The sequence below is a fragment of the Hyperolius riggenbachi genome, chromosome 8 (assembly GCF_040937935.1).
Source record: "Hyperolius riggenbachi isolate aHypRig1 chromosome 8, aHypRig1.pri, whole genome shotgun sequence".
NCBI lineage: Eukaryota > Metazoa > Chordata > Amphibia > Anura > Hyperoliidae > Hyperolius > Hyperolius riggenbachi.
The window spans coordinates 189,851,071-189,866,351 of record NC_090653.1 but is presented as its reverse complement, the minus strand read 5'-3'; the positions used below and the strand labels follow the sequence as shown (position 1 = coordinate 189,866,351).

Here is a 15,281-nt window from a genome sequence, read left to right as displayed (position 1 = left end):
CGTTCCACTACTGTCTATCAGGAATTGTGTTCCACTGATCCTATCTCTTTATCAGAACAACCTTCCATGGCAGTTATAGGAATATCAGACAGTCAGGAACAGGGACTTCCACAAGTTAACCCTATCCTTTCTGACAATAGTGTGTGCAACCAAAAGATGGATCTAATTGAAGTCCAGTGTGAAAACTTATCTGCAGCTTGTTTGGAATGTGCTGAATTCACAATCACCAGTAAAGTTCCAGTTAGTCAGGAAAAATGTTCATCTGATGTCCCAGTTTTTTTCTGATACCATTTGCAAGCAAGGTTTTGAAGTAAATGTCGGTCATAATGCAAAACTATGTGAAGTGATAGATGATTTCAGTCACCTAGAGGCCGCACAAGCCATGGTAAAAGTTCCCATTAACACCAGTATAAAATCAGAAGAAAGTGGTGGGTGTCCTGAGGATAGTTTTTCAGGAAAACCAAATGCAAAAGAGGCGAAAAATGTGGATGCTGTCCCTTTAATGGCCAAGCCAGTAGGTGTGCAAGTTGAGAGGTTTGCCCTGGGAGTAATTATGTGTACTGTGATTAAGTACTGTATATTATGAATACCAATCCCATACATTCAAAAACTGTCCCAATTAATGTGGTGAATCCAGCGGGTGGGAACTGTAAGGAAAAACCTGTACTGGATGCATTATTGGCAGATTCGGTAGATGAGAGTTTTCATCTGCGTTCTGAGTCAAATAATGCAAATGATGAAAATGATGCAAATTGCGCAAATTATGATAATGCTCAATCAGTTGGAAATGTTGGTATTGAAAATGGGTTTGAAAGTGTTGCCCATGTTGGTCAATGTGATGCACCAGAAAAAGAGCAACACCCCAAGAGTCAGGAGTAAATCAAACTGATGCCAATGGAGAAAAAAGATGGAATAACTCCAGTGGTGCCAGTTTGCAAGCAGGCGAGGTAAACGGGGAACTGTTAAAAAGTGGCTGTTTGGAAGAAGTTTGTTCTATCTAATCCAGACGGGAAGGAGGTGGCCGGTCGAGTGGGAGGAAAGGGGGGGGGGGGGGGTGTTAGGGGATAGAGAGAAGAGGGCCAGAACTGGGTTTTTAGTGTTGGCTACCAAGTTTTTTTTTTTTTTCCCCCAACAGTAAGAGAGTATTAGTTAAATAATAGTTGTGGGGAGATTTTATCCCAGGGAACTCTAAGGTGATCTACGGATCTCCATGGAAGGGAGCGTTTAAGGAACAGAGCTTCCATGTTCAAGTTTAGTTCTACCTGGCTTCGGAGCTGAGTTAACGTGGGTATCTGGCTGTGACTCCAATTAGATAGGATCAGCCGGCGAGCGGCACAAATAATGTGGGTGATTATTGGTCTGTGAGGGGTCTGAAATGATTCCAGACCCACTTGTAAGAGTCCAAGTACAAAGTTTGGGGGAGTGTTTTGTCCTGATATTAAGGATATTATTTTAAAAATTTTGGACCAAAATATTTTAATAGGGGGGCATTCCCAAAGAATGTGGGGTAATGAGCCCAGCGAGTTACAGTTCCTCCAACATAGTGGGGAGTGTTGGGAAGAGAATTTGGACAGTTTTAAGGGGGTCATATACCAGTTGAACAATATTTTTTTTTTGAGGTTTCTAAGTGGATTATGCATTTTGAGTAGCGTTTTAAATCTGATAAGGCTCTTTGGAGGTGCTCAACTGTTAAAGGGGTATGGACATCTATATCCCAGGTCTGTACCGAGCGTTGGAGAAGGTTGTCAGAGGCGGATATTAACAGTTTATACCAAACCGATATTTGACCCTTAACTTTAATAGGGCGGGATTGGGGGTGAATTAAGTCCCAGACCTCCCTACGGAGAGGCTTAATTTTGATAGGACTTTTTTGTGTAGGTGTGAGATCTGTAGGTATTTGAATGTCTCTCGGTCATTTAGCTTGAATTTCCATTTTAGGTATGAAAAAGGGATTAAGGATGCTTGTTCAAACAGATTATTGAGCCAGAGGATGTCGGCCTTTATCCAAGATTGCGGATTAAAATTGGGAATTCAAGATTTTAAGATCGTTATGGGGATGTTGGCTGGTATTATATCCTTTTTGGGCTGCCTTTTTTTGAATAGGGTGTTCCAGGCAGCAACTGTTGCCGAGATAGTTGGATGTGTGATTTTTTTTTGGGGGGGGGGGGGGGGGGGGTGTGATGCCCAAGTTATGTATAAGTAATCTAGTAGAGGAATATCAGCTAGATCTCTTTCTAGTATTACCCACGTTTTTTCAGGGATTTCTGGCCACCAATATTTTGACATGTCTAGGATTGAGGCTGTGTAGTAATAAAAAGGGTCAGGTAGGCCAAATCCACCATGAAGCGGGGAGGATATTAGGGTTTGATATGATAGTCTGTTTTTTATTTTTCCACAAATATTGTAGGACTACTTACGGAGCCTGTAAAAAAATGTATAGTGTAGGGGGATGGGGAGCGTCCTGAAAAAGTAGAGGATCTTAGGGAATATTGACATTTTATATGCTGCAATTTTGCCTGTCAAAGAGAACTCAAATTGCGCTAGATGGTCTAATTCTGCTTTGATGGTCTCTAGGAGTGACAGGAAATTACAGGAGTAAAGTTCACTCGTTTTTGGAGAGATATTAACCCCTAAGTATGGAATTGTATGTTTGGACCAGGGGAAAGGAGAGATCTTTGAGATTTCATCCTTAAGTTGAGGAGAAATGTTTATTCCCATTAGCAGTGACTTATTGTCATTGACTTTGTAGAGTGAGGCTTCAGAGAACTCTTTAAGTGTATTGCAGATGTATGGAATGTCCATTAACGGATCCGTGAATGAAAGCAGGACATCGCCCGCAAAAAGATTGATTTTCTGTTCCATTCTAGAGAAAGGGATGCCCCGGAAATTAGGGTTGACCCTTATATGTTCAGCTAGAGACTCCATCATTAGAACAAAGATTAGAGGAGATAAGGGGCATCCCTGTCTCGTGCCGCTTGTAATTGAAAACGGTTTTGAAATGAACCCAGAGACGTTGACTTGAGCTGAGGGGGACTGATATAGAGCTAAAATTGCTCTTAAAAAGGACCCATCAAATCCGAATTTGATTAATGTTTGTTCTAGAAAACCCCAATGAACCCGGTCGAAGGCCTTCTCCGCGTCTAAGGCTAGCAGAATAGAAGGCCTTCGCCCGGGTTCTAGAGCATGTAGAATGTTAATAACTTTACAAGTACCATCTGCTGCTTGTCTTCCTCTTGTGAACCCTACTTGGTCTATATGGAGTAAGTCTGGTAACATATCACATATACGGTTTGCTAGAATTTTAGAATACAATTTAAGGTCACAATTTAAAAGAGAAATCGGGCGGTAATTAGAGGGAGAAGAGGCATCTTTCCCAGGTTTTGGGATCACCGTGATTATTGCTTTGGTGAATTCTTGAGGTATTTGGCCATGTGTAATAAAGTCATTGAATAAGGATGTAAGTTTTGGTGCTAAGATTGTGGAAAAGGTCTTATAATATTCATTGGAGAACCCGTCAGGTCCCGGGGCTTTCTGTGATTTTAATTTGTTAATTGTGTTGAGAACTTCCGAGATAGTGATTGGGGAGTTTAGGGTAATTTTTTGTTGGTCCGTGATAGAAGGAAGATTGATCTGGCTAAGGAATTTTTCTATGGTTAAAGGGTTTGGTTGGGTGGTGGCAGGATCGTCTCTTAGATTGTATAGGGAGCTATAGAAGTCGCTAAAAGCGTTTGCTATATCTTGGGGGTTAGTTAGGTGTCTTTTTGTAAAGGGGTGTACTAATTTATGGATTTTCGCTTTGGCTTGTCTATTCTTGATTAATTTTGCCATTAGGGGGCTAGCCTTGTTATGTTGATGATAATCGTTAAATTTCATCTTGGAAATATGGAATTCATATTCCTCAGATAGTGCTAGTCTAAGCAGATGGCGTAACATAAATAATTATTTGATGAGAGTGGGGTTGGGAGTAGTTTTATTTTTTGCTTCCTTTGTTTTAATTTTTGTTTAAATTTTTGTCTGATTTTTTTTTGTTTTGGCCCTCTTTGCCCTTGATCCCCTTTTTATCAAGATGCCTCTAATGAAGGCTTTATGAGCCTGCCATACGGTGCTCCCTCTAACTTTCCCCGTATTATTGATATTGTAAAATTCCTCAATTTGTTCAGCAATTAGTTTTGCATTGTTTGAGGGGAGAAGTAGAGATGTATTTAGTCTCCATAAGCAGGGTTTTTTTGTATCAGGAGAAAGAGTTAGCGTTAAGGAAATTGGCGCATGGTCCGACCATGTGATGGAGTGGATGTCTGATTTTTGAACCAGTTGTAACATGTATCTGTCCGTGAGAAAAAAAGTCAATTCTTGTATAGCTATGATGGATATGCAAGAAGAAAGTATAGTCTCTTTCCGAGCCGTGAGTGGCTCTCCATGTATCATATAGATCTTCTTTGTGGAGAAGATTGGAGAGAGTGTTATACGGTTTAGCACGGCGGTTGGAGGTGTCTAGTGAATGGTCTGCGATAACATTAAAGTCTCCTCCGATTATTAATTTCCCTTTCTGAAGTGATTTGGCTTTTAGAATAAGCTTCTTAATGAATTTACATTGTCCTGTGTTAGGGGCATATATATTGAGGAGGGTGACTTCTGTGTTGTTAATGGTACCAGTTAGAAGAATGAATCGGCCTTGTGAGTCTTTTTCGACAGACTGGATAGATACTGCAAGATTGTTATAAAAAGCTACTAGGAGGCCGCGTTTCGTTTTGCTAAAGTTGTTAAAAATAATGTTGCAGTAGGATGGATGTTTACAAAGTGAGGAGGTGGAGTCAAGCAGGTGGGTTTCCTGAACAAAAACCAGATCTGTCTTAAGAGTGGTAGCTTCCTTCCAGAGAGAGTGTCCCTTAATTGGGTTGTTGAGCCCTTTGGCGTTTATTGACGTTATCTTAATAGCCATCTCTTAGGTAGGATGATGATGCAGGAGATGTTTAGAATGACTCATTTTAGTACCTGGATCTGGCCTTAGGTTGGGGGGGATAGGGGAGGGGGGTAGAACACACAGGTGACTCAGGTTGGCGTCTGAAAAATAATAGGTATCAAGCTGAGTGGAACTTATTGCCAGTGAACTAGAACTGTAACAAAGTTCTCCATTGGGGAGCATTAGCCGGGGATCTGGAATTTCAGAAACGGTATCTGGCTAGGTGGCTAAAGAAAGAGCAGGAGACCTGAACTTCCATGACCTCTCAGGATATGCGTTGCCAGGTTTGAGGTATTTTGGACACCTCCTTAGGGTGGGCAGGTTTCTTTGCAGTGTCGGAAGTGGGAAGATTCCAGGACTTTAAAAGCTTATAGCCTTCTGCGTTGGAATTGATGGCTAGAATTTTCCCTCCGCTAGGTATTAGGCATTTGGTCGGAAAGACCCAGCGGTACTTTATGTTATTTTCTCTTAGAATTTTGGTGATGGGTTGGAATTATTTGCGTTTGGCCAGAGTGGCTTGAGATAAGTCTCCGTACAAGGATATGTGGCTGAAGGGGTCAGGGAGCGAACCTTTTGTTCGGATGAGCTGGAGCAGGCTGTCCTTAGTAATGTAAAATTGATAGCAACAAATAATATCTCTGGGAGTGGACGAAGGCAGGCTAGCTGGTTTTGGGAGCCCGTGTACTCTCTCTATAGCTGCTTCGATGTCTGCCAGATGAGGCAGAGCAGAATTTGTTAAGTTGGTGACAAATTCCCTTAGCTCGGCGGGGGAGATAGCCTCTGCAATACCTCTGAACTTTAAATTACAGCGGCGGTTCCTATCTTCTAGGTCTGCAGCCTTTGATTTTAAGCCAGGTGATGTCGGACTGTGTTTCTTCTAGACAGTCGACCGTTTTGTTATGCTCTGAGGTGAGGGCTGCAATCTGCTCTTCGTTTTGGGCTATTCTATCTCCTAGAGCAGGGAGGGAGACCTGCAGGTTGTTTGTAATGGCAGTAAAATCCAGGGACAGAGATGATTTGAAAGAGTAACATCTCTTTCAAATACGATTGTGTCAGGACCTGATCTGTGGCAGGGAACAACTCAATTAGGGCTGCTGCTGCGGGAGGATGTGCGGTTGGTTGCTGGCCTACCTGCTCTTCAGGAACCTCCGTTCTCTGCCGGGACTTGACCGGGCTGCGGTAGGAGGGAGAAGCTGTGTCAGGGGATGTGTCACCTCCACGATCGTGCGCCTGACCTGTTGCGGCTGCTGCTGTGCTGTTCAGAGAGATCGTTTCGGGCGCTGCATTGGGGAGGGTTCCGGCGCCATCTTTGCTCGCCGAGTGCGCCTGGATGCCCGCGAACAGCTCCGGTAGTTTCAGGACCTTTGTCCTCCCCATCTTCCGCTTGTTGTTGGTCTCTAGGACCATCGGGGTTTCCTCCATCTTTGGTGTCCGTTTGGGGTGCTTTCTGGCGGCGGAGAATGTCGCTTTGGAGGCCTGGGAAGCAGAGCACTTGTCCTGCACGTCTAGCATGGACACGCAGCAGACACGCCCCCCCCCCCCTCTTTTCAGCTCTTTAATAGAGTTATAAAACCACTGTGCATGATGGTGTGGAGTAAGATATTTGGTGCACAGAGGAGCGATGGTCTCAAAGGTGAAGGACACACATTTGTTGTATTTAAATACCAGAGTATCAGGGTCCAAGCTGGAGTCAGTCAATTCATCAAAGCTAAGGTTATCTCGGATATGTTGTAGTGTTAGCCCTTTTAAGCGGCGATATTTTATTTGATTCTTGAATTGGTGTTTGACAGCTGGTATTGAGAGGGAGAAGTGGATAATGTGATGGTCGGACCAGGCAACAGGATTCATTTCCACACTAGCTATTGACAGTCCAGTATGAAATATAAGGTCCAGAGTGTGACCTTTCCTGTGAGTAGCAGAGCTGATTGATTGGAGGAACTGACAGCATTAATTTCTTGGATGTTCAGATCTCTAAAACTGAAAGCGGAGGCCTAAAAACAAAGATCTTTCGTAAACCTACGGCCACAAACTCTCTTTTGGAGTGGAACAGTTATCATCCAGAACCCCTCAAGAGGGGTATTCCCAAGGGGCATTTCCTGCGAGCACGTAGGAACTGTACTAGTGAGTTTGATTTTGTAGAGGAATGTAAGACTCTGGAGAAACGCTTTAAAGACCGTGGCTACCCCAAGGAAGTGATAACTAGTGCCTATGATAAGGCTAGAATTACAGAAAGAAGGGACCTCTTGACCCCCAAGAGAAAGGAGACCTTAGAAACAAGGGGTAAAGCAAGAGTAATTAGCACATTTACTAATCAATCGAATAATGTGAAAAGAATCCTGGATAGACACTGGTCCATTTTGAAACTTGATTCTCAATTAAAAGAGTACCTCCCGAGGTCCCCCCCTAATAACGTATAGAAGGGGCAAAAACCTGGGAGATAGCTTGATGCATTCCTTTTTACCAGCTAAAAATGATCACACTGGTACAGCCAAAAAGACCTGGCTAAGTGGTCCACTTCAAGGGATGTACAAGTGTGGGAGATGTAAGGCCTGCCCTAATGCTTTGAAGTGTAAAAACTTTAAATCCCCTAAAGATGGTCGCATTTTTGATTTATTGGACTTTTTCAATTGTAATACAGAAGGTGTAATATATGCGATCCAATGCCCATGCTTACTTCTATATATTGGGGAAACTACAAGACCTGTGAAGGAGAGGATTTTGGAACATCTAGGAGATATTTCCCATAAGCGGAATACGTCGGTTTCAAGACACTGGCAGGAAAAGCATAATAGTGATCCAAAGTGTCTTCAGTTTTGGATCATACAAAAGTGGAGAATGGGACCCAGAGGTGGAAATTTGGATCAGAAATTAAGACAGCAGGAGGCAAGATGGATATACAGGCTGGGAACTATGAATCCCCAAGGCCAGAATGAGGGATTTACATTTGCCCCATTCATTTAGCCCATCACCTCTGTATACTGTATATGAGTACTGGTTTCCATCATGATTACCCTACAGTATACTTTAATTTTCCCCTGTTATTCCATCTACTCATCTTTTTAGTCACCTCTTGTTTTGTCCTGAATACTACCTGCACCTTGGCACATCTCCTTGGATAATTTTATCTACATCTAAATTTAGTCCTAGTAGGTTTTTCTATCTGCCTTCCCCCTTCAGTTATCCCTCTGCTAAGTATTTGTGGGACGTCTTTAACACTGGTGCCTGTCCCCTTAAACTTAGGCGACTGAAAAGCTGGGTTGCGAGCACTAAGAGGTATTCTGTCTATTTTATATACGCGTTCCCTAGGTAACCTGACTGGCCGGGAAGCGTGGACCAATGACAGACTACGGTTTAATTTATTCAATGCGTCTGTCCTCTTTGTTTATGCGCAACTATGGCAACCACGTATGCGGCCGGCCTGGTGCGGTGGAACGGCTGACGTCATTTGGGGAGGTCACGCTGCAGAGCGCAGATTAGCATGACGCTTGCCGCTCTGTGGAGTGAGACCGGCTACCGGATTGGCCAGTGTAGTTGTCACTCAACCCTCGGCCATGGGCCTCACTCCTCCACCCCCTTCATATGTATCCACCAATCAGAGCACGGTAAATACGGAGAGTTCTTTTTCTCCCGTTTATAACTAGCGGAGATCCAGCAGGTTTAATATAAAGGAAGGGGACATATGTAAAGTATATGCAGAGCCCTGTTTCGCTTAGTTACAGGTAATCCTTATGTCTTTTTGAGAATGTATTGAGGTGAATGGCCACAGCCTGCTATTGGCTTAATAGGATAATGGATGTTTGCAAGACCCAATAAGGAGGGTTTTCTGGATTTGATGGATGGGTTTCCTGGGGTCCGCCCTACCCATAATCCAATCTGTGCCTCCCCACAGTATAAAAGGCAAGGCAAAACATCCAGTCCCCAGCAGGCTGCTTAGGTGGCCGTTACTCTGCTACTTTGTTTGCTACTTTGTTGTAAATATGTGAATAGTATAAAGTATTTATTATGTTGAGCACTTTGCCACTCTATCACTAGGGTATTTTTTTCACTCCTGACGAAGTTTCCAACTTGCGGAAATGAAACATGTTGAGTTTGGTGTGGGGTTTATTTTAAATACTAGTGTGAACTAGGAGGATGGTCTTTTGACCTCAACCTTTACCTCCAGTCCATTTTCATTCGCATTCTTTACTATAGGGGTAGCAAAATTGTTCCTTTTTTAATGTAAATCCAATAAAAGTTACTTTTTATTCTTCCAATAGGGTATACCAATTGGTTAGGTTTAAATCAGGTGTGTTTCTTGTTCTGATTGGAGGAAGCCCAGTTCATGTGAGGCACGAGTTAGCGCTATTCTAAATTTTGAAGAGGAGTCATCCACCCATGTATTGAAATCTCCAAGAACAATCCATCTGGGGTGTTCCAGTGTTAGGTTGCATAGGAGATCTACAAGTTCCTTAAGGGAGGTGATTAGGGGGGGGGGGGGGGTCTGAGGGTGATCTGAGGGTGTGGGCGGGTGATTGGGTGCCCGCAAAGGGCAGATGAGGGTCTGATCTGATGGGTATGATGGGTAGCAGTGACAGGTGGTGACTGGGTGATTGATGGGTGGTCAGTGGGTGATTAGAGGGGAGAATAGATGCAATCAATGCACTGGGGAGGTGATCAGGGAGGGACTGAGGGCGATCTGAGCGTGTGATTGGGTGCCCACAAGGGGCAGATTAGGGTAGCAGTGACAGGTGGTGACGGGGTAATTGATAGGTGAACAGGGTGTGATTAGAGGGGACAATAGATGCAAGCAATGCACTGGCGAGGTGATAGGGGGGGGGGGGGGGGGTCTGAGGGCAATCTGAGGTTGTGGGCGGGTAATTGAAGATTAGGGTCTGATTTGATGGCTAGCAGTGACAGGTGGTGACATGGGGTGACTGATGGGTGATCAGTGGGTGATTAGAGGGGAGAACAGATGTAAACAATGCACTTGGGAGGTGATCTGAGGGCGGGTCTGCGGGCGATCTGAGGGTGTGGGCAGGTGATCACATGATGGGTGGCAGTGACAGGTGGTGATTGACAGGTGATCAGTGGATGATTACAGGGGAGAATAGATGTATACAGTACACAGGGAGGGGGTTCTGGGGAGGATCTGAGGGTGTGTGTGTGTGGGTGGTGGGGGGCGGGGGGTTGATCAGGAGCCTCCCGGAGCAGTTTAGGATCTAATCTAAAGGGTAGCGTTGATAGATAGTGACAGGGGGTGATTGATGGGTGATTAGGGGGGTGATTGGGTGCAAACAGTGGTCTGAGGGGGTTATCGGGGGGGGGGTGTTTGAGGGGTGCGGTGGGCAATCAGGGGGCAGGATCAGTGTGCTCCTGTGATTACTACAAGGGCTGCCTCCTCCTCTGGTGGTCGCTTGATCACTGGGACCATCAGGGGAGTAGGCAGTCTGTATAATACACTTTGTTAGCTTAACAAAGTGTATTATACGTTTAGTTGCGACAAGATCGGGTATTTACAACCCGCCGGCGCTGCTAATTGGCCGGCGGGTTGACGTTGCGGGTGGGCGGAGCCTAATGCCGGCGGATGCGCGCGCATATATGATCCCTGGCTAATCAGTCCCCTAGGTGCCGCCAATCGGCGTTACGCGGTCCTGGGGGAGCCACCTTGCCGGGTGGCATGCGAACAAACTTCCACCACCTCCAGTGAGAAGCGCTGCCTGCCTGCTCAACGCTTACAAGAAGCCGGACGCAAGGGATTTATGCAGGACCGCAGAGGTGCCGAGGCACATGTCAGGCCCTGCTCCTACCAGCCCGTCATCAGCCCTGTCTCGGCCTTTTTTAGGTGGATGGCCGACAGAGTCCCAGCATTAGTTACTCCTGTCAGCAGGCAGAGACAAGGGCTGGCCTTACCCTTGGACTCCCCGGAGAGCCCAGCAATTGTATCCTGTCTATCCAGGCCATAGGAAAGCACTGAGGAAAGGTAGGAGGATGTGGCTATTTAATTGTATCTTGTGCTTCCTGTCCCCTAGGCAGGCGGAGCTATCTCCAGGTTCACACCCTGAGGAGAGGCGAGCAGAATTTTTTTTGCCATCTATTTAGAAAGGGGTCCTTCACAGTAAAAGTGGTTACAATCTGGATCATCTTACCTCAGGAGGTAATTATGGCTAACTCTATATCTGCATTTAACCACTTGCCGACAGCCCACTACCTATGGGCGGCGGCAAGGTGGCTCCCCCAGGACCGCGTAACGCCGATCGGCGGTGGCACCTGGGGGACTAATTAGCCGGGGATCGCGTGCATAGATGCACGCGCATCCGCCGGCATTAGGCTCCGCTCACCGGCGACGTCAACCCGCCGGCGGGTTGTAAATACCTGATCTACTGCATAGAAAGTGTATAACACACTTGTTAAGCTAACAAAGTGTATTATACAGGCTGCCTCCTCCCCTGGTGGTCCCAGTGATCGAGCGACCACCAGGGGAGGAGGCAGCTGTGTATGTGAAAGAGCACACACACACACTGATCCTGTCCCCCTGATCGCCCACAGCACCCCTCAGACCCCCCCCCCCTCTGATCACCCCCTCAGACCACTGTTTGCACCCAATCACCCCCCTAGTCACCCATCAATCACCCCCTGTCACTATCTGTCAACGCTACCCTTTAGATTAGGTCCTAAACTGCCCCCTGGGGGCTCCTGATCACCCCCCCCCCCACACCCTCAGATCCTCCCCAGACCCCCCATGTACTGTATACATCTATTCTCCCCTGTAATCACCCACTGATCACCTGTCAATCCCCCATCAATCACCCCGTCACTGCCACCCATCAGATCAGACCCTAACCTGCCCCTTGCGGGCACCTGAGCACCAGCCCACAACCTCAGATCGCCCGCAGACCCGCCCTCAGATCACCTCCCAAGTGCATTGTTTACATCTGTTCTCTCCTCTAATCACCCACTGATCACCCATCAATCACCCCCTTTCACTGCTACCCATCAGATCAGTCCCTAATCTGCCCCTTGCGGGCACCCAATTGCTCGCCCTTACCCTCAGATCGCCCTCAGACCCCCCGATCACCTCCCCAGTGCATTGCTTGCATCTTTTCTCCCCTCTAATCACCCACTGATCACCCATCAATCACCCCCTGTAACTGCTACCCATCAGATCAGACCCTCATCTGCCCCTTGCGTGCACCCAATCACCCTCCCACACGATCACATCGCCATCAGATTCTCCCTAATCACCTCCCCAGTGCATTGATTGCATCTATTCGCCCCTCTAATCACACCCTGAGACACCCATCAATCACCTCCTGTCACCGCCTAAGCACACCTACCCATCAGATCAGGCCCTAATTTGCTCCGTGTGAGCTCCTGATCACTCAGCCAAACTCTCAGATCCCCCTCAGACCCACATTCCGATCACCTCCCCAGTGCATTGATTGCATTTATTCTCCCCTCTAATCACCCCCTGAGACACCCATCAATCACCTCCTGTCACCACTTGTCACCCCCTAGCACTCCTACCAATCAGATCAGGCCCTAATCTGCCCCCTGCGGGCTTCTGATCACCCAGCCAAACACTCACCCGCCCCACCGCAGTGACAGAATTTTTTTTCTTGATCACTGCAAAAAACACTGTAAAATAACTGTGGCGCTGTAAAGATCAGCTTTGATTTTTTTTTTTTTTATCAAAACTCAGTGACCACAGCTTTCTACTTCACAAGTACTCCTTTTTGCTAGGTAGGTGCTCTTTTTCCTGGGTAGTCTCAGAGGAATACCCCCTAAATTTAGCAGTCCACCATGGCAAAAAAAAGGGGTAGTCCGCTGAAGATATTGGTAGGTGAACAGAGGCGCCAGAAGGATAAAAGTACATAAAATTTTTAAAAAATTGCTGGGAGGAAGTGGTGGACTCGCCTCCGTTAAAGCAATTCAGTTATAGCAAGCAGAGCGCCTCTGGGTCACAGAGGCGCTCTGCTTGCTATAACTGAATTGCTGTTGTTTATCCCCTGCTTATTGCCTGAAGAAGTGGGCGAAACGCGTTGCATCTTTGGGGTATTTTAAATAAATGTGTATATTTATATATTTACAGTCCTTGGTGTCTGCTTTAACGGAGGCGAGTCCACCACTTCCTCCCAGCAATTTTTTTTTTAATTTTATGTACTTTTATCCTTCTGGCGCCTCTGTTCACCTACCAATATATTTGAGTCCACCTCAGGTGGAGGGGTGATCTACCCCCTTTCCTCCTATCTACAGAGAGCGACTTCTTAATCCTGAGTGAGGACAGGTCTAATCTCCTCACCTGCCTAATGAGTGGTTGCCTAGGTGGTAACCCGTGTTTGTGAGTATTACCATCTCACTGTTTCATTTATCCAATCAATTTTGACATACTACACCATATTGGGCTCTCGATTTCTCTTCAACTTTTTTTTTTTTTTAATTCCGCTGAAGAGGCTGCCGAGATTCTGGCCCAGTGGGGTGAGTGCGATTGAGAAGCCTCATCCTGACGAATCATCCGGGTCAGAATATGAACCATTGAACAGCAGTGGCTCTCTGACCAATAGCAATGACGAGGTTGAGGTCCCGGCTAGAGCCAGGCGTACCACACCCCATGTCACTGGACCGCAGGATCAGACTCAAGGGCAGCAGAGTGGTGCTAGCGCTGATCCGAGTTTTCTTGGTAAGGCATGCACCAGCAGTGTAGCATCTCCTGGACCTAGCACCAGTACTACCATAGACCCTGGTGAAGTGGCGAGCACCAGCATGGTAGTAGAAACTGGTTCAGTGGCACGTGCATTAAGGCCCGAGTCGCAGCCAGCAGCAAAACGCGGGCTCGTACTACCCATAGTCTCCCAAAGGTGCTGGCAAATCCCAATTGGCAATCCCCTGGTTCCGCCGCACCCGTATTGCCCCCTTTCACCGCCCAGTCTGGAGTCCAGGTGGAGACAGATAATCTAGGATCGGCCCTAGACTTTTGTCATCTGTTCTGCACTGAGCATCTCTACGACTTAATTGTTGCTGAGACCAACCGTTATGCCACACAATACGCAACTGCCAATCCAAGAAGCTACCAAGCCCAGCCTTTTCGGTGGAAACCACTCCAAGTTTCCTAATGTAACATTTTTTGGTCGCCTTCTCCTTAAAGCATACTGCAGCCCACAGGCTTCGGAGAGATGAAACCTGCAATGTGTAGGGAAAGAAAAGGACATACTCACCGCTCCCCTCACTCCCTGCCGTCTGGTCCCGCTCGTCAGCCACAGCTCCCAGTACTGGCCGACTATCCTGACCCCTGACCCGGACATACTGCGCCGCGCATGCGCAGTATGTCCTGTAATCTTCGCTTCTGGCGTTGCATCATGACGCCAGAAGTACGGACACTCCCCCGCCTCCTGCGTGTGCGCTCCAGCGGCTCCACTATAAAGCTAGCATAGTGGAGCCGCTGGAGCACACACACAGGAGGCGGGGGAGTGTCCGTACTTCTGGCGTCATGATGCGACACCAGAAGCGAAGATTACAGGACATACTGCGCATGCGCGGCGCAGTATGTCCGGGTCAGGGGTCAGGATAGTCGGCCAGTACCGGGAGCTGTGGCTGACGAGCGGGACCAGACTGCAGGGAGCGAGGGGAGCGGTGAGTATGTCCTTTTCTGTCCCTACACATTGCAGGTTTCATCTCTCCGAAGCCTGTGGGCTGCAGTATCCTTTAACATGCGTCTAGTCAAAAAGAATGTATTGTGGTCTTATTGGTCTACGCACCCAATACATCACATGCCCATGTTCTCTGCTGCCATGTCACGATTTGAGAACATCCTGCACTTCAGTGACAATACAACCTGTCATCCAAGAGGCCACCCTGCTTATGATCAGCTCCACAAAATTCGGCCCCTCATAGACCACCTGTCATCAAAATTTGCAGATGCTTATACCCCTGAACCGAGTCATTTTGAGGCATATGGTTTCCAGACTACTCCTGGCGGTTTAGGGCCCCTAAAATGCCAGGGAAGTATAGTAACCCCACAAGTGATCGCATCTTAGAAAGACAACACCCCAAGGAATTCTGTTAGGAGTATGGTGAGTTCATAGAAGATTTTATTTTTTGTCACAAGTTAGTGGAAAATTACACTTTGTGAAAAAAAAACCAATAAATCCTGTGAAATCCTAAAGGTACTCATTGGACTTTGGGCCCCTTAGCACACCTAGGCTGCAAAAAAGTGTCACACGTGGTATCGCCGTACTCAGGAGAAATAGTATAATGTGTTTTGGGGTGTATTTTTACACATACCCATGCTGAGTGGGAGAAATGTCTCTGTAAATGGACAATTGTGTGTAAAAAATAAAATTAAAAA

The 15,281-nt window shown here is 46.6% G+C and overlaps 1 protein-coding gene across 7 annotated transcripts in view; it reads right to left on the bottom strand.

The window, feature by feature from the left end:
- HDAC8 (histone deacetylase 8) overlaps positions 1-15,281 on the bottom strand; it is a 645,099-nt gene that overhangs the window by 188,147 nt on the left and 441,671 nt on the right. The gene's annotated exons all lie outside the window — the stretch shown is intronic.